Source organism: Melospiza melodia, chromosome 2, assembly GCF_035770615.1.
Source record: "Melospiza melodia melodia isolate bMelMel2 chromosome 2, bMelMel2.pri, whole genome shotgun sequence".
Taxonomy (NCBI): Eukaryota; Metazoa; Chordata; class Aves; order Passeriformes; family Passerellidae; genus Melospiza; species Melospiza melodia.
This window is the reverse complement of record NC_086195.1, coordinates 90,272,178-90,296,217: the sequence shown is the minus strand read 5'-3', so window position 1 is coordinate 90,296,217 and position 24,040 is coordinate 90,272,178. Positions and strand designations below refer to the sequence as shown.

The 24,040-nt window shown below is 39.2% G+C and overlaps 1 long non-coding RNA gene across 2 annotated transcripts in view; it reads left to right on the top strand.

Annotated features, from left to right (window-relative positions):
- The window catches only part of LOC134414567 (uncharacterized), a 94,942-nt gene that overhangs the window by 21,676 nt on the left and 49,226 nt on the right, over positions 1-24,040 (top strand). Inside the window, exon 3 of one of the 2 annotated variants that reach the window (XR_010026796.1) lies at positions 19,836-20,405. The exons of the other annotated variant lie outside the window; for it this stretch is intronic. This is a non-coding gene — a long non-coding RNA (uncharacterized LOC134414567). Of the gene's footprint in view, positions 1-19,835; positions 20,406-24,040 lie in introns of those variants that run through there. 2 annotated transcript variants of the gene reach the window in all.

Here is a 24,040-nt window from a genome sequence, read left to right as displayed (position 1 = left end):
GGAGATGCAATCTCTGTGCATGTAGGGAAGTCAAATATCCCTCTGAAACACAGAGGTGAATTCCTTGGGGAGATGTGTCGTGCTGCAAAGAGCTGAGGGCAAATTGAATTTGAGAAGAGAGACAGTCAGAGGGTAAAAACTCCATGAATATTTAAGACAGGGGGATTCCTGCAGAAGGCATTACTGCAGATTCAGCTGTAACTAAGCTGTCCGCAGCTGCTGTTTCTCTGTCACCTTTGGAAGGAGAAGAGCTTTAATGAACATCAAAGTCAAACTTCAGGCATAAAGTAACATCTCAAGTTGCTCACTTTACTTAAAGGAAAACAACTGTATCTTGTACCTTACAGATACCCATAATCAGAATTGAATAAGCTGATTTAATTTGGGAAGATTTTGGCGTAGATTGTCTTGAAAATGTGGAAGATCCCTTCATTCTTATGTGCATGTCTTTAGTTTATTCCCCTTCTTAGTGGTAAGGGAGAGGGAAAATTTAAAAGAAAACATCCAGGACTTGTTTTACTTTCTTCCTTTCTATTTTATAATCATTGATTAGACTGAGGGAGAGCAAGAAAATGGAGAACGAGTCTCTTTAGAAGGAAGAAAATTTGAGAATTTGCCCCATTTACTCCACTGCTTCCTATTCACTCTTTCCCCTACTTTTTTTTCCAGCAGAAAGAAGGAGAGAGAAAGTGAAGAAAAACAAGTGAAGAAGGTGATGGCAAAGAATCCATGCATTATAGGGTTCGCTTTACAGAAAGCAAAATATATTGGTTCTTTAATTTTTGGTCAATGCTTCCTATGGGAATGACACTTTTAAAACCATCTCAACATGTTGCACATCATTCTTTGTGTATATAGCACCCTACATGTCTGCAAGAGCACTAAATCATTCTGGAGGGTTTGCCTCAGTGCAGACAGATGTGGCAAGCAGTCTAGCTTGAAGTTACAGTAGTGGAAATGGATGTTATTGTTGTTGACACAGGATAGGCCTCTCTTTGAGTTAAGAAGATAGTCAGAGTTCTGTAATGCTGCAAAAAATATTTGGGAATATACAGCCAAACTGAGTTTAGCCCAGGAAATTCAAATTGAATTTCCAAGGTAACACTCAAAAAGCCTGTCTGAGGAACAGAGTAAATCTGCAGAGGTGAAAAAAAAAATCACAAAGGTTTGCCAGGAAGAAATACAAAGCAAATTGGTAACCATAACATAAAGGCTGGGGATAAAAACGACAAGCCTAGAACAGAAGGGAAGAAAGTGCAGAGTATGGCAGATCATTGTCTTTAATGGCACCAAGTGTAAAGTGTGAGATGCAACTGGCTTTTGTACCTCAAAGGCAGCATTAGATAAGACTAAACAATAACTCAAGGAAAAGTGGGTTCCCCAGGTTGCAGGCAACATGTCATACCAGCAATGCAGTAAACCCTTCAGTACTTTTCCAGTTAAAACCAGTAAGTGTGTAATTCAGATGCCAGCTCCTGAATCTCTCTATGGTGAACTATACTAGTGCAAAATACATTTGTGATATGAATTTTTCTTAAGGGTAGTCATCAAAACTACATTGCTAAAGAGCTGCTTGCATTTTGTAAATGTTTTACTTTTATCTGTCCTATTATTTCTTAGGAGCTTTCAAGTGGGACAACTGTAATTTTCTTAATTAAGGATATCAGCTCTGAACAAAATGCTTGTAGGTTATTAACGTTATATCAGACTTTCATTCAAATGCTCTACTTTCCTTCTTGAGGGATTCTGCAGCAAAGTGAGATACTATGATCTGCTTAATCAGAAACTATAAGGTATCAGAGTTAAAGCTAATTGGAATTTATGAGATTGCAGGGACTATAATTTGTGTGTGAGCGCTATAGGTGATAAGGGGTTTAAGATGATGACTATAGATCTCAGCTGAGCTTGGGTACCACAGTTTTACAGGACAAATCCTTAGGAGTACATTATACATTATTTTTTCATTTAATCTCCTTTTCAGCCAGAAAGCTAAGGCACAAAAATACTGTGCATGTGACACAATTTTGTTAAAATCTAAGCTGGGACGAAAGCAGCAATCAACACTTCCTGCTTAAAAATAATTCCTTTTCAGAATCAGTCACTGAAGCAACACCTCCCCATTCAAATATCCATCCTGTTTTCCTCTTAACACCTGGTTCATATCGCATCATGAGTAGGTATGTGCTTGCTGAGCATTTACTGGGGGCTCTGTCAGAGGAATGCAAACCTGCTCCAGTGATTTTAGAGTAAGTGCTCTTGAGGGCTCTTTGAACCATCCCACCAAACCCAAGGCAGGTGTTCTATTGTAAAAGTCAGCTTAACATGTGGTTTATAGAGATAATAAATTTATATTATATACAGTATAAAATAAAGTAAAAGGTGCTTGAGTTCTATGAAGACAGCAAATTTCTATAAGCGGAAATGAGGAGAAAAATGTGATTATATACAATATATACTAGACTAGCATGAGACATTACCAGCAAAAGAAGAGAAACCATGAAAGGGAGGACTTTACTGGGACAGCTGTCTAGTTGGCAGCTAATACCAACAGATTAATAAATCTGTCTAGGGGCTTCTGGTGATGACAGCAACATTTTTGAATTGTCTGTGGGGGCAGCTTGGTGGGATACTCTGAAAGTTTGGCATGTAGAATTTATGTTGTGCACAAACTAAAGAAAGTATTAATCCTGTAAGGGTCTTGAAGAAGTCCTTTTATCCACCTTCCTTCTGTGGGGAAGATGAAGTGCATGTTCTTGGCACTGCTTTGGAAGTGCCATATATTCCTAGTATCCATGTTTTACCGTATCACTACCTTTGGAAGGGGTTTTTCTCTTATATTTGGTTATTTCTCTTCTGTGGCAGAGAACCTTCCATTCCATGCCTGGTGCAAAATGAAACCATTGATTACAGTCCTTTATGAAAACTGTTTATTTTGGAAGATGTGGGAAACATTTGACCTCTATTTCTCTTTTTCTTTATGTCTCTCTCTTCTAGATAGAAGCAACAAAATTCTTGAAAACAATTTCTTATCAGTCTGTTTTCTAAAGCTCTCAGAAACAGTGTTACTTTCTTCTGTGATCTTCATGATATTTTTACAAATTTGTACTCCAGACAGGTTCTCAACAGTACAGTGTGGAACAGAAAAATTTCATCCTTTGCCACTTATGAAGCCTCTGTTTGTACATCACACAATTGGATTGAAGTTTCTTGCAGCAGTATGCTTTTTATTCATAGTCAGTTTCTAACCTACTATAACCTCCCAGTTTGTTTTTTTTTTCTTCTGTAATGTCCTTCCTTTGTTAACAGAGACAGTGACAGAGTGGTAAACAGACCAACAAGTGGTCTGTTTACAAGCTGATCCCTGGTTCTACCTGGCTATATATCCTGGTGCAATCCCCAGTCAGGGTCTTAAAAGACAAAGATATAGCAAAGTCCTTTGACAGGGAATGGAGACTCATGCCACAGGAAATAGAGCTGCAAAGTAGCAAACTGAGGGAAATAATTGTGTAATGATTTAAAAAATATAGGGCTCACTGAGTCTCCCAATCATAATTTTCATAGAAGAAAATAACTTATATTTAGGACACACATGGTCAAAAGTGGCAGAGATAATTTTGGGGGCTGGATTTTGGAGCAGTCACTAGATTTCAATCATCTGTAAATTACTTGAGAAATTGAAGTCAGAATTCAATAGTAGTAAGTACTGGTAGTGTTCTGGGCTTGTTTCTGGCACTATTTTGGGATAGATGGGGAGAAGAGGGGATATTACACACAGCATTAGTCCATGCTAATACCCCATGGAGCTCTATATATTTCTTCCTGATGTACTTTCATGAACCTCAAATTGACTCCAGAAAATTACAAGAGCAACTCAGTTTAACTGGTTTCCTGCCATGACAAAGGACAGAACAGTCATAGCCAAAGGAAGAAAATTTTGAGTTATTTTGAGAAGAGAACAAGGCAGTGTGGCTTTTTTAATGAGAAAGGCATCTTCTAGTGAAGGAAACAGACTTCAGTGACAGAGCTGTGGAACTGTTGTTTCTTCTGCAGAGAGTTTCAGGCTGCATTTCTATTTAATTGGCATCAACCCCACTTTCAGAGTTACACTTTCCTCTGAGCTTTAATTTGCACTTAAAACTTCTCTCCACTGACTGAACACTGTCCTACAATTACTATTTTCTCACCTACAACTTTTCCTTTTAGAAAGAAACTCTGCCCTCACTTAAGCTGCTCCTCTTCTGGTCCCTCACCCTTTTTTCTCTGCTTCACTGTCATGGCTGTGGTAGAAAGGATAAACCCAGACAGCAAGTAATCAAACAGTTGGTAGAGAAGGTTAAGATAGTACAAATTTAATGGAGAAACTTTCTGGGAGCAAAAAAAAAATTGTACAAAGCTAAGCAGTGAAAATAATATCACCTGACTTGTCTGTTGGGAGCAGTGGATATTTGGTGTGCATGGAGTGCCAAGGGATACATGAGGGTATTCCCAAGCCACAGACTGTGTGTGCATTCAGCTTTCTGGTCCAGGTGTCACAGTTTCTTTGTTCTGACCACTTTTACCATTTTTCCATTTTTTCCTTTGAGTCTGGGAGTGCTGACCTCAGCAGCTGCTTTTCCTATGCCAACTTTTATATTCATTTTTTCTCTTCTTCTGTCTTGGTTAGAGAATGGTAAATCACACTGTTACAAATACTCTAAATTTTTCTTTTGAGTGTGTTTAAGTATAGTTATTTTCTGTTGTTGGGTGCTAACTGGGCTTCTCACACTTGCTTCAAGCTCTTAACCTACACCATCACTTCCCTGACTCTTTGTCCTCCTTCATCCTGCCTATTAATTCTTCAGCTGAGCAGAACTTCCTAAATTATAAGGGATAAGTTTGGGGTACAACTAGATAGAAACCTTTAGATTAAACAACTAATTCAGGTCGAATTAATCTCAATGAACATGCACAGGGCACAACAACCTGCATGGCAAGTTCTGGGAGGTATTGTTTTTCCAAATCACAGCTCCACAGGAAAACATTAGACAGAACTTGGCCTTTGCTTGAAGTCACAGATCTGCTACCTGCCCGTCTGTAAACCTGAGTAAGTTGAAAATGTAGTTACTGTCAAGCTTTGGCAATGTGTCTCTGACCATGCTCCTCGCACCTGGCACACAGTGCTGGGCTTTGTCCCGAGCAGTCAGAGATGGAGCTTTTATGTCAGTGGAGTTTGTGAAAAGCTTTGGAGGAACTAAAATTTGAATTCCAAGTTTAGGTTCTTTCATTTATTTATTTTTATTTCAAAGAAACATATACATTTTTCTTTATGTTTCCATACAAGAAGTGCGCTAATGTATGAAAGGAAAAATAAGTAGTGGGGTTGGAGAAAACTAAAACTATCCTATTGGGTGTTTTTATCTTATTTTCTACAACAAAAGCCACTCCTTTATCCTTTTTCCTCTCCTTGCTGCAGCTGTGTGTCCATTACAGTGTTAACAGGAATTATACCGTAGGGTTAATGGCAAATGTAAAGCTCAATACTGTCAACAAGGCTTAAAACTTGTTGCACAAAACCAGATGATTTTTTGCACAGCCATTTGAAATGAATGTGCATTTTCTCAAACCATGTGCTAGCAAAATAAACACACATGTTAAGAGCCATTTTCATTTAGTTTGCTTTTATGCCCACGTTCACATTCCATTAATGTCAGTACATTGCATGGAATCTGTCAACACAAAAGTTCCTCATTTTCCCCATATGCAATGAAAAGCTAACATGGATACATTTCAGAGAGATAGAAGTAAATGGGATTTCTTTAAAAAGCTGTTGACTCTACAGACAATGTTTCTGCTTGAGAAAATATCTTAGTGAAACATTTACTGATGGCAAAAATGAAGAACAGAGTAGAGCAGACAGCTTTATGGAATGGATATCTAAGAACTAGAAAGAAACTAGCTCACTGCAACAATCCCCTCAAAAGTGGAAGAACTAGTCTGGGTATAGCTTGAGCTGGATATAATAAGTGGTTCATAACGCATATGGTTTAAGAAACTGAAACAACAAGATTTTAAAGTTGAATATTATCTATTTTCTAATGAAAAATTCCTGAAATATGTATAAATCTCTTACTGAATTGTTCAGTACAAAATTTTTTTACACATATATATTTTTATGATCTAGTTTTTTGTCAGGTTTTAACCTTTCAGGAATCTTTGTCTTCCTTAAAAAGAAATTGTATTTTTTTAAGGAAGTGAATAGATTAAAGTGGTATACCGTTATTCCTCAATTAAAAGAGAAAATTATACAGATTTTATTTCTCTAAGTAATGTTTCACTTCTACTTTCACCTGCTTTGTCATGTCATGCTTTTAAATAGGAATGGCATTCTTTACAAACAAACCTGATATTTTTCCTATTATATTTTACTTTTGTATGAGTTCATAAACTTCATCACATATGGAGTATTCTAATTTTGGAAGTGTTGTAAGAAGTATTCAGTTTTTGAGAGAAATAAAAGCCACCAAAAATATGTCTGCTTCTTCCCAAAATGTACTACTTTAAATAACTTAAAAGTTTCAAGGCAGAAATTCCCACCATTCTGTAGGAACCCCTTTTAACAGAAAACCATTTCAATATTTTGTCAATCATAAGATATGGAAAGATCCACAGTGCAGGCACTACCCTACCTCACTGCTTCAGACTGACCAAATTTAGGATCTCCAGTAGTTTTGAAACTTGGAATTCCAGAAAAGTCAAAATCTTTGCTACACAGTCCAAATTGTATCTGTTGATTTATCTTTTGAATGCATTGCTGTGCTGTATAGGTGAAGGCAATTGGCAAGAAGCCATTTGTTATCCTTCTCCATTTATCTGTGGGCAGAAAGGTGTATCCCAAAGTCATCATTAGCAGTAGAGTCATAATGTTGTCACAGATGATTTATGACCAAATTGAAGCTAGTGGAGCGCAGTGCACATTTTTCACATTTTCAAGCATTTCTTTCAGTTCTCTCAGGGTCCTAAACATCATGGAATATTTCCATGTTGATCATGCAGTTACAAACAGTTTATCATAAACATTTTTGTATATCCATGGTTTGCATTATCAGTGGCCAAAGAAAAAGGTTTGCCAATTTCTATGTTGGCTTTTAAATCCTTCCCAATTGAACAGCAGGTTAATATTTTGTGAAGGATGCCTGGAATTGTTCTCTTATGAAGATAAAACATTTTATGGAAAACTTGAAATATAATTTATTTTCTTGTCAAATTAGAGTGACTTGCTTTCAAAAAATTGTGTGCAATATATGGTAGAGATCTGTGGTGGCTGTTTTATTTTCTTTGGCTACGTGTTTCAAAAGTTCTTTTTTGTCTCATGTTAGGAATTTATTATCATCATGTACATGCCTACAAGCAATTAAGAAAATGTGTTCCTGTTAAGTACATTAAGTCTTATGGGAGCTATTGCTTTCTCTACTGAACCATGCAAAGTCACTTCTATACTAATTCCAGGAATGCTCATTCCTGTGATTGAGCTTAAGGACTATATCTTGATTAATTGAGAAAATGTTGTTATCACGATCTCTACTGTCATCAGCCACACAACAAAGCAGTGTCATCAACTGCTTCTAAATCAATGTGCAATCAATGTGCAGATTGCTGCTTCAGTCCCTCCAGTCCACAGTATGTGGGGATAATAAATACCTTTCGTAATACAGACAGCAGTTAACTCTGCATTTGATGAACATTGTGCATAAAGAACTCTTCAGATAAGAAATGTTGCATGCGTGATATAAATTCAGCTGCAGTTCTTTGCTTTTTGCATTGCTATGGGAGGTGGAATAATTTTTCTAAACAATTTATAAGGATGTACTACATCCTTTGGTTTTAAGTGTCCTCTGTAGATTTAAACTGATGTTTGAGATCCTGTCCACAGGCCCTCCCCTCAGACACCTGTGTGCTTTGGAGGAATGGGAGCCGTCTTCAGGAACAGACAGTTCCACTCCAGTTGTACAAAGTCCCCATGGAGTTTTAATTCCCTCAGCTCTTCCTAACTTTTTGATGGGTTTTTTGATTTGACAGCAAAATTGTGAGGCAATTTTCAAATTTTTCTTCTTCATGTCATCTTCCACCCCAGCTGTCTCTAAAATGCTTTGCCTGGAGGTTGAATGTGAAGCGAGCGTGTCACTTCTCCTGGCTCCAGCTTCCTCATCAACCAAGGACAGGCTGACACTCAGTGTACTCAGCTTGATGGGGCTGGAGTCCTTCTGTCCTCATAAGCTGAAGAAATTGGACAGAAATATCGAGTTTCTGGTAAGACATCTGCCAAAGAACTTTCACTTCTACAAGTAAAAGGCCTTATTCCCAGGTTCAAAGCTCTTCTGTGCACACACTGTGTACTAAACCTTTGCAGTAAAATATCTGAAATCCATGTAGGGCAGCTCTTCATTAGCCTTTTTAGGAGTTTCTCACTTCTGTGCAATCTGCCTGACCTGTAAGTGAAGGAAAGTTTTGCATATAAATGCCACACAATGGGCTAAAGGTTCTCTAAAAGTTCAAACATGAAGCCTTGTCTGTGATTTTTTCATTTCAAGTGTGCATTTCAGAGCCGTATTAGAACAACAGATATTTCCTTTTTGGAGGTCCTGTGGCTGTGTCCACAGAATGGGTCAGGTGGGAAGGGACCACAGGTGGTCATCTGGTCCAACCTCCCTGCTCATCCCAAAGGACATTACCCAGGATTGCATACAAATGGTTCTTGACTGGTTCTTCCCCCCAGTGAGGGGGATTCCATAACCTTTTTTAAAATTTTCATTTAAAAGCACATTTTATGATGCTGAATTTTATGCTGAAACCACTGCTTATCTAAGAGCTACATGACTCTCTGTTTTTCTGGACAGGTTTCATGATTGATTCATCTTCCTTTCACTGATACAAGAAAGGAAATGGTTTAAAAATCTCTTAAAATAAGAGCTCACTAGCTATCTTAAAAATGCCTGTAATAATCTTCCATCTTCCTTTACTTTTCTAACAGTGGTTGCAGGTTGCAGTCTTACTCAGTTGTAGTTGAACTCTGCTTTTTGTATGCTCTGAAGCTAAATTATCTGGCTCAGATTAATTGTTCGTTAGAATTTAGCAGTGTCTGAGCCCCTCAACATCACTGTCAAAATGCCTGTGACTTGGGAGAAAATATTTGAGGAGCTAAATTAAAAGCTTTAAACTTAAATTAAGGCTTTAATTTGTGCATATGCTGATTAACTGAAAACTTTCCTGCCTGCCAAGTTTTGAGTAGTATAAAGCAGTGAACCTGGTGAAGGTGCTTTAAAAAGACATAGAAACAAAGGCATGGAGTTATAAGGCAGAAATGTGAATTTAAAAAAATTTAACGAAACGATTTTTGTCAGGCAAAAATTTCCATCAGTAAAGTCTCAAAGAGGAATTAATCTCACAATAAAAGTTCTGTTAGCTCATCACTTAAGATAGCTGCAACATTTTAAAGTATGCTAGTAGTGAGAAAAATGTGGTAAAATTTTTATGATGCTAGGGGGGTTGATTAAATGACACAATAGCTCTGACTGCAGGGAAGTTTATAGACAGAACTAAATTAAATAAAACACTCTGTGACACATCAAAAACAGGAATTTAGAAGAAAATGCTCAGAAATTATAAAAGAAAATTCACCAAATGCATAATGATTGACCAATATTTCTTGTATGTTGTAGTGGGGGGAAAACACCTGATCAGCATTGCATTACATGGCCATTAAAGGAGGGAACAATCACATCATGGCTGCATGTGCTATCACTATTCTTTCCCCTCTGCAAGGAATATCATTACACTACGTGGGATGAATTGGATCACAACAAGTGAAAAAATAGCTCAGAGGAATAAAAGTAGACTATATCATGATGGATGTGAAGAATTAATTAGAGAACCAAGATTATTCAGGTAGTTATAAATTTAGCTGTTTTTTTTTTTTAAGAAAAAATTCGAAAGGAATATTTGTAACCTTAACCTTTACCTCCTCAGAAGCAGGCTGTCATGTGGGACAGCCTTGCTGGCACAGTGGTGCAGTGCTCCAGCTGCTGTGCCAGCTGTTGGCCAGAGGTGTGACCAGAGCAACCAGACCTGATGCAGGCTCCCATGCTTTGGTGTGTCCCAGAACCTACTGGTGCTCCTTGGCAGTGCAATAAACCAATACACCCTCTTCCCTCCCTGTTTTATACTTGTTTTATCATTTTGCTGGAAATCATTTTTCTTGATTGGTTTTCAAGCTTTAATGGGGATCTTGAGGTTTTTAACAGTTTATAACTCAAAGTTAAATGGAATTTGATGGGAGAAAGTATTTTTTTTATCCTGAGGGCTTTCTGTGTGCTGAATTTTCTCTGCAAACTGCAGAGATAAATTAGAGCAGCTTTAAAAAGCAAAAAGAGTCTAGCTAGAATGGTATGTGTCATCCTGTCTTATGGGGGCTACAAACCCTCTTGCAAAGTGGTCTGTAGTCATTTTAAGGGCTCTCTGTGGTCTGTTGGCATTACCTCAGGTGTGTGATATGAAAGTGGAAAAAGCACTTACCAGCGACAGGAAAGCATCTGACCTTCTCATACATGGATATTACTCTTGACTGAAACATCTGTAATTTTATAATACTCTATATTAAATAATTTTCCTTTATCCACTGTTTCTCTCAGAGGTTTAACAATTCATCTTGCATGGTATTGCTTTTATATAATTATAATATATCTGATAGTGCTTAATTGAAGGTTTAACAATTTCTCATTTTGTTTTCTTAGAGTATATTAATGACACTAGATTTCCAGTAATGAAGAGGCTTGTCTTAGGGAGCTTAATTTACCTTTGGATGTCCTTTCCTGAACAAGCGTGTATGAAAGGATTTTTGGTATTAAGAGAGTGCTACAATGTCTCCCATCTCATAGAATTCTGTAAATATATTTAAAGCTTTTTTGTGAAATATTGCAGTTTATGAAATCAGTGCCATTTTGCCCATTCCACATGGTTATTTAGTCTGGTTGGTTCTTTATTTTAGGGCAAATGTGATTGACAGGATGACCTGTAAGCTGAGCCTCCCTCCTAGAGAACTTCCAGGCACTGCTTGGGAATCTCCATTAAATTATCAGCTGCTAATTATCTACTTCCAGTTTTAAGGTGCTCAGTGATGTACAGTGTTAGCAGGATCTCTTTAACCTCTTGTTAGCAATGAGCTAACTGGGAATATGCCTGAGTCTTCCTCAGCTACATGAGGAGACAGCATTCCTTGGAGATGTGAGCTGCTTGCCCACACAATGGCTCAGGAAAACTGAGTTCAGTGCTAATGTGAAGATCAGTATCTACTTTCCTGTGGTTTGCAGAGTTACAAAGTGTCCCTCTTTTATCTAGCTAATAATTTGAACACTCTTCTGACCTGCTAAAACCAGCGAAATCTGATATCTTATCTTTTGATCAATATTAAAGTTCTAAGTACATTGATCTACTTTTGCCTAAAATGAAAGCCTCTTGACACTATTTTACCATCTCTCTGTTATTTGTGGTGTTGCTTTCAGAATTATTATGGTCCTTTACTGTGGGCAAACATTCAATAAAATTACTTTGTTTCATAGTACAGGAAGACCATGAACTTCTGTTGCTAATTTCTGCCCTGTGGTCCCAAAAATTATATATGTGACAGAAGTGAGATGATAACTGAGGATTTGGCAGCAACTATCCCTCTGTGCTAGATTTTGTACAATACAGAAGACTGAATGGTTTTGGTGATACTGTTCATAACAGGATTGAAATTGTCAGGCACCATCTGTTGGGATATTGATTGACCATGAATCAGACAAATATCATTTAGAGATTTAGCACCATTTAGAAAATCTTGTAGAAGTTTTGCTTTCTCTTTTTTTGCTTTCCTTTCCCAGTACTTTTGCACTATTTTTAAAATGGATTTATATTTCACTTTTTGTTTGTATAAAAAAAGGAAGGCAATGTAATACTGAACTTTCAGTTTCATGATAATAATATTGTGGTATAAAATTTCATTGCACACAGCAACATACACTTCTTCCTCTGTTATCTTTGGTACTTTCCTTGTTCAAATAATCACTGATGTAAAGTATATGAGAATGAAATCAAATCTGACATGTGTAGGTTGAAGCAAAGTAATTGATTAATCTGTATGAAGTGATAACCTAATTTTCTCAGAGGGATTCAGCAATAGTAAATACATTTTAATAGTTCCTTGAGCTCATACACCCAAAGCTGAGTGGTAAACCTGTTTTTACAACCTTATTTTAGGGACTAGTCATCTTAATGAGTGTCAGTTCTTCAGCTTTTAGGAATCTTGCTTATGAACCAGAAGCACACAGGCTTGGGTTTAACTAAGAGATTGCACAGTGGTGACAAAAAGCATCCTTAGAAAAGGCATGAGAGTGTAAATGGAAGTATGACTCACATCCCAGCTGTAGGAGCTTTTCAGGGAAGGAAAAACAAGATTCACATTAAGGATTGGTGTTGTATTCATGTTGTTGTATAATTATATTTCCTGAACCTCATACCTTCTTGGTGGTTTTCTCACGGCAGATCTTCACAGCAGTGGTGTTGTTGCTTCTCGGTCAGGGCTCCTCTCCCAGGCTCTCCCTGACCACCCCGCCCCCTTTTATCTCAGTTGCCTCCATGGGCTACAGCTGCTGCCCAATCAAGGACATCACAGCTGCAGCCCATTTACAATAACTAGAATCAGGGCAGGGTCACTAATACAATACAAAGATCTTTCACTGCCATACATATACTTACAATACATAAGTTAACTCAGGCCCCTACAGATTGGATCTTCCCTCTACTCTCCTGCCATCATTTGGTTTCTCCTGTTATTGGGCATTCACCCTTGGCAAGGGCTGAAAGGAGAAGTCCTTACATGGACAAAAGCTTTCGTCTCTGTCAAGCTCCCAAAGTCAGAATAGATGTCCTCCCCTGACCAGCAATCCTGTTCTGTCTAGGGAAGGAGATTGCCTCTTCCTTCCTAGGGCTAGAATAGGATCAGGCTCAGAGACCTGCAGGTGGGCTCTTGGTTTTCCTCTCCCATCCAAACCAGTCTCACATATTCCATGCACTGAGGGCCATCCTTGTCTCCACTGCCTTCCTCTGCCAGGTCTGCTGATCTTACCTCCCTATGGTAGTATTTAGCACAAGGAGACTACCAGCATCAGCCACCCACCTTTCCATGCCTCTCCCAGCTCCTCAGCCGTCCAGAAAAAGAGAAAAGGCATCCTTAATAAAGCTGTATTACATCTCCACTTTAATGAGGAATATTGTGTATATAGTTGTAATGTGAGTAAAAGGTTTGTTATGTACCTGAGAGTCCTTGTAGATAACTTCAAAGCTGAAGCTAATAACTAATGTATGTCTAATGATCACCCTGTGAGTTTTTTTTTTTAATCAAGGAGCAAAAATAAGCAGAAGCCAAATTCACATCACACAATTTAAGCTGCATTTATTCCTGCCAGCAAAATTTATATCTGTTCAGATGTGAGCAGGCAGCTAAGTCAAATTTGAATGAAACTGGAATCCATAAAAATTAAAAACATCATTTATATTCCCTATCACAGTGGTATGACTGCCTCTAAAGACAAATACATATGCAAATAATTTAAAGCAGGGCTTAGGTATATGATTGAGGTCTCTGTTTGAGCAAGAATGCAGACATTTGCACAATTTGTCCACAAAATCAAGTTATGCACTTGTGATTTTTGCAAATGTATGTGCTTCTAGCATTTCGATATGGCATCCTTGAAACATCCTTAAAGCGGAAAATTTTCTGTTAGTGCCCCCCATCAGCTTCCCCTGTGCATAGAGGAAAATTTAACCAGACAATTTCATTCCATAAGGCTCATCTCAGAACATTGGTCCTTGCCTTTCAGAAACAACCATTTTGTGACTGCTCTGACAGCCACAGCTGTATTGACAATACCAAACATAGCTGCCTACTCCCAAATCTAAGCCCAAGAGACCTATTACTCTGCATTTTTCCCCAGGGCTGCAGAACTGGAAACTCTGACAGTGCAAGACTGGAGAGAAGTTGATGGTGTTAGTTGTTATGCTCAGAACTTTGGGGCTTTGTGTCTTGCTTTGGGCCCCAACAACCATCCCTTGCTGAGTGTATAGGGAGACATGATTGTGGGCAGAAAGAAGGTTTTTTCTTGGATTAACATTCTGGAGTATGTGGTGACTATGAAGTCCTGTAGTGGGTGAGTGAGGAGGGGACAGGACCTCACAGACCTGGAGGAGGAGCCAGGAATGCAGTCCTGTGACAGGCAGGCACACATCATTCATGCTTACCCCCACAAATACAGTGTGACAGCACTGCAAAACAGTTTTTCCCTCCAGAAATATTAATGCTTAAACCAATTTCTGCTAATGATTTAGTACTATTCAGGGATGAAGTGAAGTGAGGTGAAGCTAGGAGAAATTGGATCAACTTTTCATTAGTTTTGATGAAATAATTTGAAGAAAGAGCAGCTGAAGGCTCTCAGTGAATGTAACTCAGTGTATTTTTCCTTATTATGAGCTCTTCCAGGGGAACTCATTTAAAGCATGGGGAAATATCATTCTGTCTGGACTAGCCTGGGCTGCAGGAAGTGCTTAGGTTATGCATCAGATCAGTGGGAATTAAAATGAGCTCTTATCAATGAAAGGAGATTTGTGTGACTGAAAAGTCTATCACTACATTTCTGATGGCAAGAAGAGTGAGCTTCTGCCTGTCATGGGCTGTGAAGTCTCTGGTTCACTGTGATGGTACACTGGGACTAGCCACTGAAAAAGAGGAAAGCCTGGGACATTGTCCTGCAGACAGGGCTGTAGTGCTGTTGGAACCAGAATACATGACTGAGTGGAGTTGGATGTACTTAGACTCCTCTCATCCAGACAGAAAAACTTAGAAATAAAAGCCTGTTTTACCAACTTCCTTAATTTTTGCAAGCCCTTACTGTGCATTGTTGGTGAGGCACTGATTCTGAACAAATGGGCACAAATGCTGGATTGCAATTATCTATTTGCCAAACTACATCAAAACCCACAAGCACTATAATGAACTCCAGCATGTGCAAATGTGTCACTACAGACAGGGAAAGAAGCCAAAGTGCCCAGGAAGAAAAGCTGCTCCCTATTCCCTAGATGGAACAGCTAGTTTCTGTGTGTATGTAACAGTGATGAAACCAGCTATTTGACATCAGCTCCAGAGATGTACAAGATTCTTGCGTGTCACATTCTGTAATATTGATGCAAATCCCCACTCCAGATAGATGTGGAGATCCAGGAGGACAAGCCTTTCCAGCAAATGACCAGCATTGCTGTGTGCAATGAAATGAGTCACTGGCCTAGAGGTTCAGATTTTTTGCTGTGTTCCCAGGCTAGAATGAGGATGGGAAGAGGAGGGCTGAAGGACAGCATTTTCCCAGTCCCCCTACTGTCAGTTTCTCGGCTGTTTAGGTGGCCTGGAAAGGCCCAGGGTGGCTTTGGACAGCTCGGCGCTTCAAAGGACGAGGAGAGACTTCTGATCTTTTCTCGGTCTCAGTGTTTATTAATTGTTTATCTAAAAGATTTTCTTTCAGCCCGACAGAGGTCTGCACAGCAGCCAGCCATGAGCACACTGCGAGCCCCCGGGGCGGTCACTTATCTTTATACCCGAAGTTACGTGTACAATATTTATAATTTTTCCCCAATACTTTCTACTCTTATTAACCGGTGCACTTCTAGTAATAACCAATCCCAAAGTGCTAACATCACCACAGAAGATGGAGGCTAAGAAGAAGAAGAAGAAAGACAGGACACACTCCAATTCTTCCATCTTACTTCTTTAGACCCCCCTGTACAGAAATCCTAAACCCTGTGTTTTACACTCTAATTAACTTATCCCTTCACCATTCACCCAGTGAAATCCCCCCATCCTCATACAGGTGTCATCTCCTGTGTAGGATCAAAGTCCAGCCACCAGACACTTCTGGCAACATTCCAGGACTCCCGAGCCCCCCAAGGGTGGTCTCGGCCACTCTGCACCTCCATCCTGAGGTGCTGAGATCCCACACCCTACCAGCAATGATCCTCCTGCCTATGATCACAACAGCCCACATTATTTTTTGGTACTTTAGTCTGAAGGTCCTTTTTCTCTCCACTCATGTGCCTTTGAATGGTTGCTGTTTAATTTCTGCTTTCTCCCATCTCTCAGGTTGGCCTCAGTTTCCTCTCCTCTGCTGCTGCCTGTTTTGAAACAACAGTATTTGGCTGCCTTTTACCAGAAATTCTAGACTTTGCAGAAAAATTTTCTCCACATCTCAACTTTCATTTCTTCTACTATTTTCCCCTCAAATCCTGCCTTGGGGACCAGTTCTGCAATGTACGCTGCATCAAATGGTCCCACTCATCAGGAGAGTACAGCCACTGGAAGGGACAGAAACCAGGCTGTACTCTGTATCCTTATGATGCTTTACTTCTTCCACTGCTGCCATTCCTAGTTTTCTGATGCATGTTAGAAAATAAAGTAATAAAGGTCGAAATTAGAAGCCTGTTGGTATTGATAGTAATTTCTGTAGACCTCCCTTTTAGCAACAGTCATGACTTAAGGGTTTCTGTGACACTGGGTCTGAGTTTGCAACCCTGTTATGATTTCATAACATATAAGGAAATAAAAGATTCATTTTCTAAAGATCTTTATCACAGATTGCTGTAAATTATTATTATCATAATCATTATTATTATTATTGCAGCAAGTATACTTGCTCCTAATAAGGCAAATGTATATATGAAGTTATTCAAAGGTTGTGCCAGAAAAGTAAGTTTGTGTATATGCATATATCTAGCAATAGTAACTGTAATTAATATTAACAGCTAGTGTATATTTAAATATCACAGGCTGCTATGAAACTATAGCTTGTAAGCAGCAGTTACAATCATTATTTATTAGCTATATGCATACCTATTACCAGTAGAACATTCACCAAACTGTTCCCAGGAGCAGAACCACTAAATCAACAACAGACAAAGTCACACCAAAAATCATGCACATCACAATGTTGGGGGTCAGTCTGGTTTCCCCAGTGAAGGTCCAACTTATTCAGAAAATCTCATAGAGTAGTTCATGCAGGGGTAATACTCAGAGCAAAAGGGCTCCATTTTGAGTAATAACAAGTCAGAATTATATCACAGGGATGGATATAAAGGGTTGTATGATTCCAACACCTGGAGCAGCCAATAGATGATGCTATTCTCTATTTTTCACTGGGACAGCCATTAGACAATGACATTTTCTCACAGATCAGTTTTTGGATTTGCAGACTGTACAGAATATGCCATGAAATAAGTTTAATATGAGATCAGAATTACACAGAGCAGTGGAAATGGTGTAGGCCCTGGAAGGGTAGGACATTGCAGGCAGACCATTGCAGGTGGAGAGACTTGCTATCGTTATCTCAGTCATGGACATTGTTTGGTTTTCCAACCCTCATCCCAATCTTCAGAAAGATATAATGCTTTTCTTCTTCATGGGGTGGAGAAATTGTAAGACAAGAACTGAAAATATAAAATATAATAAAATCTCTGAGTTGCTGAAAAACCACAGCAATGAGATTTGTGCAAGTATTAAGATTACATCTTTTCTGTAGAGAGCTTTTTCCTGAGGTTTCTCACTCTCTGTGCTACCTCTCAAATCATAACTCATTGCTCATGAACTAGAACAATGAGATGTACATTTACACAGACCTGGAGTTGCAGGAAGCCACGTTCCCATGGCTACCCAGCAATAAATTCTTATTCAGAAAGATGAAAACCTTTTGCCTACAACATGCCAATTTTCTGAGGCCACTTTAGGTTCTGCAAAAGAATTCAGTAGGGGGGATTATCAGAGTGTGTGTGGCAGGATGTGCTGCTTGTGTGAGGAGAAGGGAGTTGGAGAGCCTGAATTAAGCAATTCCCAGAAATACATATGTGTCCTGGGGATGACGTAGGATACTGGGGCAAGGTGTCAGATGAAGTAGGATTTAAATATAGCCAGTAGCATTGATCTGAGCAGGAGTTTCTGGCAGTATTTCTTTGCCCTCTGGTCCTCAGTTTTAATTGCTTCATTCACACTGCTCTCACGGAGTTATCCACAAAACTGGCTAAGGGATTTCCAAGAGGATTAACAAGATAACTCCTTAGAACACAATGCAGTTGCATCCAACTCATGATGTCCTGGAAGAGCAGAGGAGGACATCAAAGATATCATGCAGTCCATCCATCTGTTTTGGGGAGGAATCTGATCTTAATTTTTTTCAGTCAGACATCACAAACAGTAAAGTGAATCCAGCATTTCTTTGCATAACCAAAAATTCCTACAACAAACCAAATTCTTTCCTCCTATATGATATTTTCTAAGTTTCTTATCCTTCTTGTAGGCTCCAATAATTTTGCATTTCTTAAGTGTGCAAGGATCACAACCAGACCCACTCTTCCAGTTGTGTATTACTCTGTAACAAAGAGAGCAGAATAATTACTTCCAGTCTCTTATGTGTAACTCCCCTGTTAATAGAGATAGAGAGCTGTCTTTTCTACCCTGCAGGTTCTTACTTATCCATTATGCTCTGTAGTACTTCTCCCTACTGCATCATTTCCCATTTAGACCCATTCATTCAGTGTCTCCTTAGTGGACCACTTTGCAATTCTCTTTGCAGAATGCTACCCTTCTGATTTCCTGCTTTGGGTTTGGTGTTTTTTTGCAGTTTATCCAGATTAATTTTCGTTTTGAACCTATCCTACAGAGTGCTTATACACTTTTCTCCTTCATGTTATACACTTTTCTCCTTCATGTTATCTGCAAATTTATATGTACTTTCAGTTTATTAACAGTCCACAAAAAAGACATAATCAGTGGGGTCACAGCAGGTTTCTGCAGGGCTCCATCTCTTTCAGTGTGACAAAAAGACACTAACTCTTCCTTCAACTCTGCTTAAAAGTGTATGTTTACAACTTGCTGCTGTAGCTACCTTTTCTTTACTATCCCAGAGTCATTTTCTTTTCCATTGTCTCTGTAGATTGCTCTGTCTGATAGTCAGGTCTAAGGGACAGTGGGATAGGGGACTGAATTAACAGTGAAATTCAACAGTTTTTGATAAACCAGCAGACCTGCAGCAAGAAGAAAGCAGTGTAAATTCTGGCTAAGTAAAGTAATCACAGAACTGGGCAAAGAAAAGTTCATCACTGAAATCACAGCAGTCATCATAACTGTGATGCCTGTTCTTTACCTGAAAGCATTAACCCAGTGTTGTGAGGCTTGGATGGACAACATGTGATCAGTGCTTGGAGTAGCTTCAATTCCATTTTAAACCAGCTTGAAAAGAGATGTTGGCTACCAACAGGACAGGTAGGTGAACTTCACAAAAGCTTAAAGATGGAAATGACCTCAGGAGGTAATATAGCCCTGCCTTCCACTCAAAAAAGGATGGACACCAAATCAGAATTAGCACTTCTGGCTTCATCCAGATGAATCCCAATAACATTCAAGGGTGGGGTTTGTACAACTGCCTCAGGGATCTGTTCCAGCTCTGCGATACCTTTTGAGTAATAGCGTATTTCCTGATGTCCAGTCCTGTTTGCTTGGTTCCCTGGTGTTCCTGTCTCCACTTCAAACAGACAGCACAAGGAAACTCTGATGGAGGGGGTTGTTGGGTTCAGCATGTTCAGAGGTGGCAGCTGTTAGAACAAATGCAAGTTGCTTCACAGGACTCTGCTCTGAGAGGTCGTGATTGAGCACTGCTCCATCCTATCTGTCATCTCTCTAGCCCCCGGGCTGACTCATCTAGACCTGCTATCACACTGTAATCTTCTGACTGCAGGAAGCTCCTGACACTCTGAAGATGAGATCTGTAGCTGTCTGATGGGTGGAAACACGTGGCAACATCTCCTGAGTGATAGCTGCAGTGGAGGTGGCTGCAGAGCTGCGATCAGGACAGTGACAACCCTGCTGCCCTGCTGATTTGAGAATATCTGGTTTTGAGAAGCACATTCCCCCTGAAGATGGAGGGGCTAAAAAAGGCAAGATATATATATGCATGTGTGTCCTCCAGCAGTATTTGACATCTCTCTATCATATCACACAGTGGCATCATTGGTCCTCATGGTAATGACAGTATGGTTGAAGTCTTTACTGCACATGAATCCAAGGTTTAAATGGTTAGGAATTGATCCACCTCTCTTATCCCTTACCCCATATTAAAAAAAAATCCCCTTTCTTTTAGCTTCTTTCTCTTTCTTCCACAAGTCTCAGACAAACAACAGTGATGCTGGAAATAGTACAAAAAAGTTAATAATTGTGAAGTATAAATATTGCATTTTAAAAGTTTCATAAAGCTACCAAGCAATTCTGGTGGCTTTTTAGGTTTTATGTACATCATATATAGCAGAAGAAAAGGCATAACTTGATCATAAAGAAAAAAAATACTTATTGTAAAAGAATCCAATATTGGCAATATATTGGATAGCAATATGCAATGTCGGCACCTCATTTTCCATTTTCTCTATGGAAAAAGGAAAATGTTATAAAGATCCAAATACCGAAAGATGCTGCTTCTTACTGGAAATGCCCTTGAATATTACTTTTGGTAGAAGATGCCATATATGGAATTTGCTCTTCACTTCTTAGGATTTTCCTAATGTTTCACAGCTTGAAAATTATATTGCTTCTGATAAAGTCTGTAAGGCCTGGTTGAGGTTTGCTCTGATGGGGCAGGAAATGGACATTCCCCATAAACAAAAAAATCAAGATTAACCAGAATAAAAGGTTTATTATTTCCAATAAAAATAATTTCCTGATAAAATTGGCAGATTGTCAAATCTGATTAATTGTCTCAAGTTTTGGGAGACAGACGAAATTATAAAATTCACAGATTAAAGCTGCAAATATTTGGGTTTTCTGGCAAACAGACTAACACTAGCACCAAGTTTTCTTTTCCTCTTCCACTTGCACCAACAAGACTAGGACTAGCTCTGTCAAAATCCAGAAAATGCCTGCCATAGTGCGGGAGGATGAAGTGACAAGGGATTTATTCCTTGACTTTGATGTTAAAATGCTCATGCAGTGCAGATCTGTCTTCTGGTTGTTCCTCTCCTGCAAAAAGCTAACATCAGGAGCAAAAATTCAGCCTTCACCCTATTTTTCAGAACACTGTCACTGCAATTGGTGTAAGTGTGGTAGGTATTTAACTCTGGGAAGAAACTCCCTGGTTCTTCTTGTGTGAGCTGTTCATTAACATTTAGAAAACAGGCAAGGCTCCTTTCTCAGTAAATGTCAAGAAAAAATGTGCATTTGATTTTTTTCCTCTACAACATGCACTTCCCATCCTAGTCTTTTGTTCTATAATTACACTTCAAATGAAAGTATGGAACAGGTCACCATATTGAAAACGCCTCCTCAAAAATCAATGAGTCTTTCCTATTCTGGATTGCATTACAGATAAGAATGCTGCAGCAATCCTTTTCATGAGGGAAAAATATAGAGACCTTTATATAGCGCTATAAATGATGTCTCTCCAGAGTGAGCAGCAGCGTTTCTCAAATAGCTGCTAATAAGACTAAATATGGTAGAGCATTGCAGTGAATCACAGTGTTGTGCGGGTTATGCAACCCTCTAAGGTCACTTACGTAAAGAAGAGAACAACTGAAGTGCAAGCAAATTCCTCTGTTAATGAATTTGTAAGGCACAAGTGGCATTTAAAGACAAAACATCTCCTGGCCGGCTTTTGCAATGGGGTGCGAGACTGTGGCACAACGTAATTGTTCTTTGTGTTTTCTGAACCACCAGATCCATACACTGTTGGGAATAATTCTGGTCGAACTCACTCTGCACCCCTTGGATTCCCTCTGACCTTGGGCAGAAGGGAGGTTGCTGATACAGCTCAAATTATGTGGCTGTTTGTAAAATTATCTTAAGGGTGTATAGGAAAGAGGAGGAAATAAATGCTCCAGTAAATGTCATCCTGTGAAAAGTGGGATCAAGAGCCTCTTCCTGTAGGTCCAGGAGGTCTTGCCCCTTCCTGACTGCGAGTATTACTGACCTCTAAAATTCATATTGCTGCCCACTTTTGCTGTTTATCAAGAGGAGATGAATTCTGGGTTGTTCATGGCAACTGAATTGCCTTTCAGTGCTTTCTGTGTTTCAGAATTTTCTACTGGAATAGGAAAAGAGGATCCATAGCACTCAATAATAGGTATAACTTGAAAACTGAGCTGCAGTAGAAACACGTCAGATCTTATGATAGGTGGGAATATCTCTGCATGCAACATTTCATTTTTGCCCTTTAAGTAATTTAAAAATATGGACATTTGTGTAAAATTATTCAGATTCTGTGCAAGAAGGAAGTATACCTAAGACTAGCTCATTATAAAACAAGAACATGTTTCATCTTGAATCCATTAGATGCAGCTAGAAACAAATTAGCCAGTGAGTTAATTACTGGCACTGTGGATGGCAATGCAAATTGAATATTTGCTTTACAAGCACTGTGGCACTTCCCCACATGACTGAAAGGGAGGAGAACTCCTGTAAAGAGGTTTTTTAGCTTAGGCTCTGTACCCAGAATCTCTCTAGTAATTGTTGTATTTCAGACATATGTATTTCTGAGAGAGGCCCAGAAGGACAGAGAGAAAGTTTTTTATTCTGTGGCAAAGATTCCTGATTTCAGACCTTTTTTGTGATCCGAGAGATATTGAGGAGGATGCAGATCACAGGAGAAGAGCTAGATAAACTTTAAATTAAAAGCTGTGAATCACAGAAGTGTTTTAAAGATGGTGTTTTCATGCTGGAGCAGGGAGGAGGATTCTAAGAGTCCTGGTCAGCTCTTTAGAGGGATGTGGGTAGCTGCTACAATTGATCAAAACTATGAGTGAAGGGAAAACACAAAACAACCCATGGACCATTGCCTCATAGACATCAGTAAGCTGGAGGTGAAAGGAATGAGATGGACTTTTGCTAAGCCCTCTCAAAGGATCAGGACACAATTGCAGTTTACATAGCACTTTCCTTAGTTTTGTCTGTGCCATCTTTCACATGTTTGCAGAAAGGTTCAAATGCTTGTGAGTGGAGGGACTCTGCCTGCTGAGGGTGCTCAAAGTGCTTCTTCTTCTCAGGTGCTGGGAGATGGGACAGGGACCCCATCTAATGCTCTTTTCTAGGGCAGATCCTGGTTACTCATTCCTCAGCCTTTACTGCCTTTGTCAGCCACAACAGAAAGTTTCAGTGTGATTTGTTAACTAACTGCAGTGAGGCTGGTCAAAGCTACTGTGAGCATCTTCACAGCAATATCTTTTCTCTGGTGACCACTGGGGTGCTTTCCTTTTACCTTTGGAAAGAGCTTGCAGAGCTCATGGCTTTCTTTCTTCTGTAGGGTTCCTTTGATTCTTTCAACAGCTCAGGGATTCCCCTGAGAAAGTTTAGCCACTTTCTACACATTATTTTCACCACCACAGGAAAAGCTAATCATTCAACACTCCAAGGAAGCAGCAGGAAAGCCAAATTTCTAGATTTTTTTTCTTGATGCCAAACCCGTGCAATTTATAAGAGGTTTTAATTTTGCTTTAAAGGTCCCTCAAAAAGAACAGCAGGGTGCACAGATTTCATTCCATCCAACAGGATCAGCTATTTCCTTATAAGAAGCTGTGGCTTGTCACATTTCTCTACTCTGTTCAAAAGGTTACAGTACAAAGAAATCAGAGGACTTCTGTGGTGAGAACACAGATGTGTCAATGTGGTGCCTGAAGGATGCTGAGGCAGAATTTGCAACTGAAATATTTGACTTGGAGTATGAATTCTTTCATAGACCAGGAAATCTCTTAGGATAGAGCCTGGAACCACGTACCAGTCACCATGGTACAGGCCAGAACTGTAGTGTAAATCTTAAAAAAATGAAGAGTTTATAATAAAATGCGTCAGTAGCACACGGAAGCCTAAGAATAAATTGAAAATATTGCAACATAGCAACGGACTATGACAAAGAGCTTGTGTCTGCCACAGTTTATCACTGTACCATGATTAGCCTAATACATC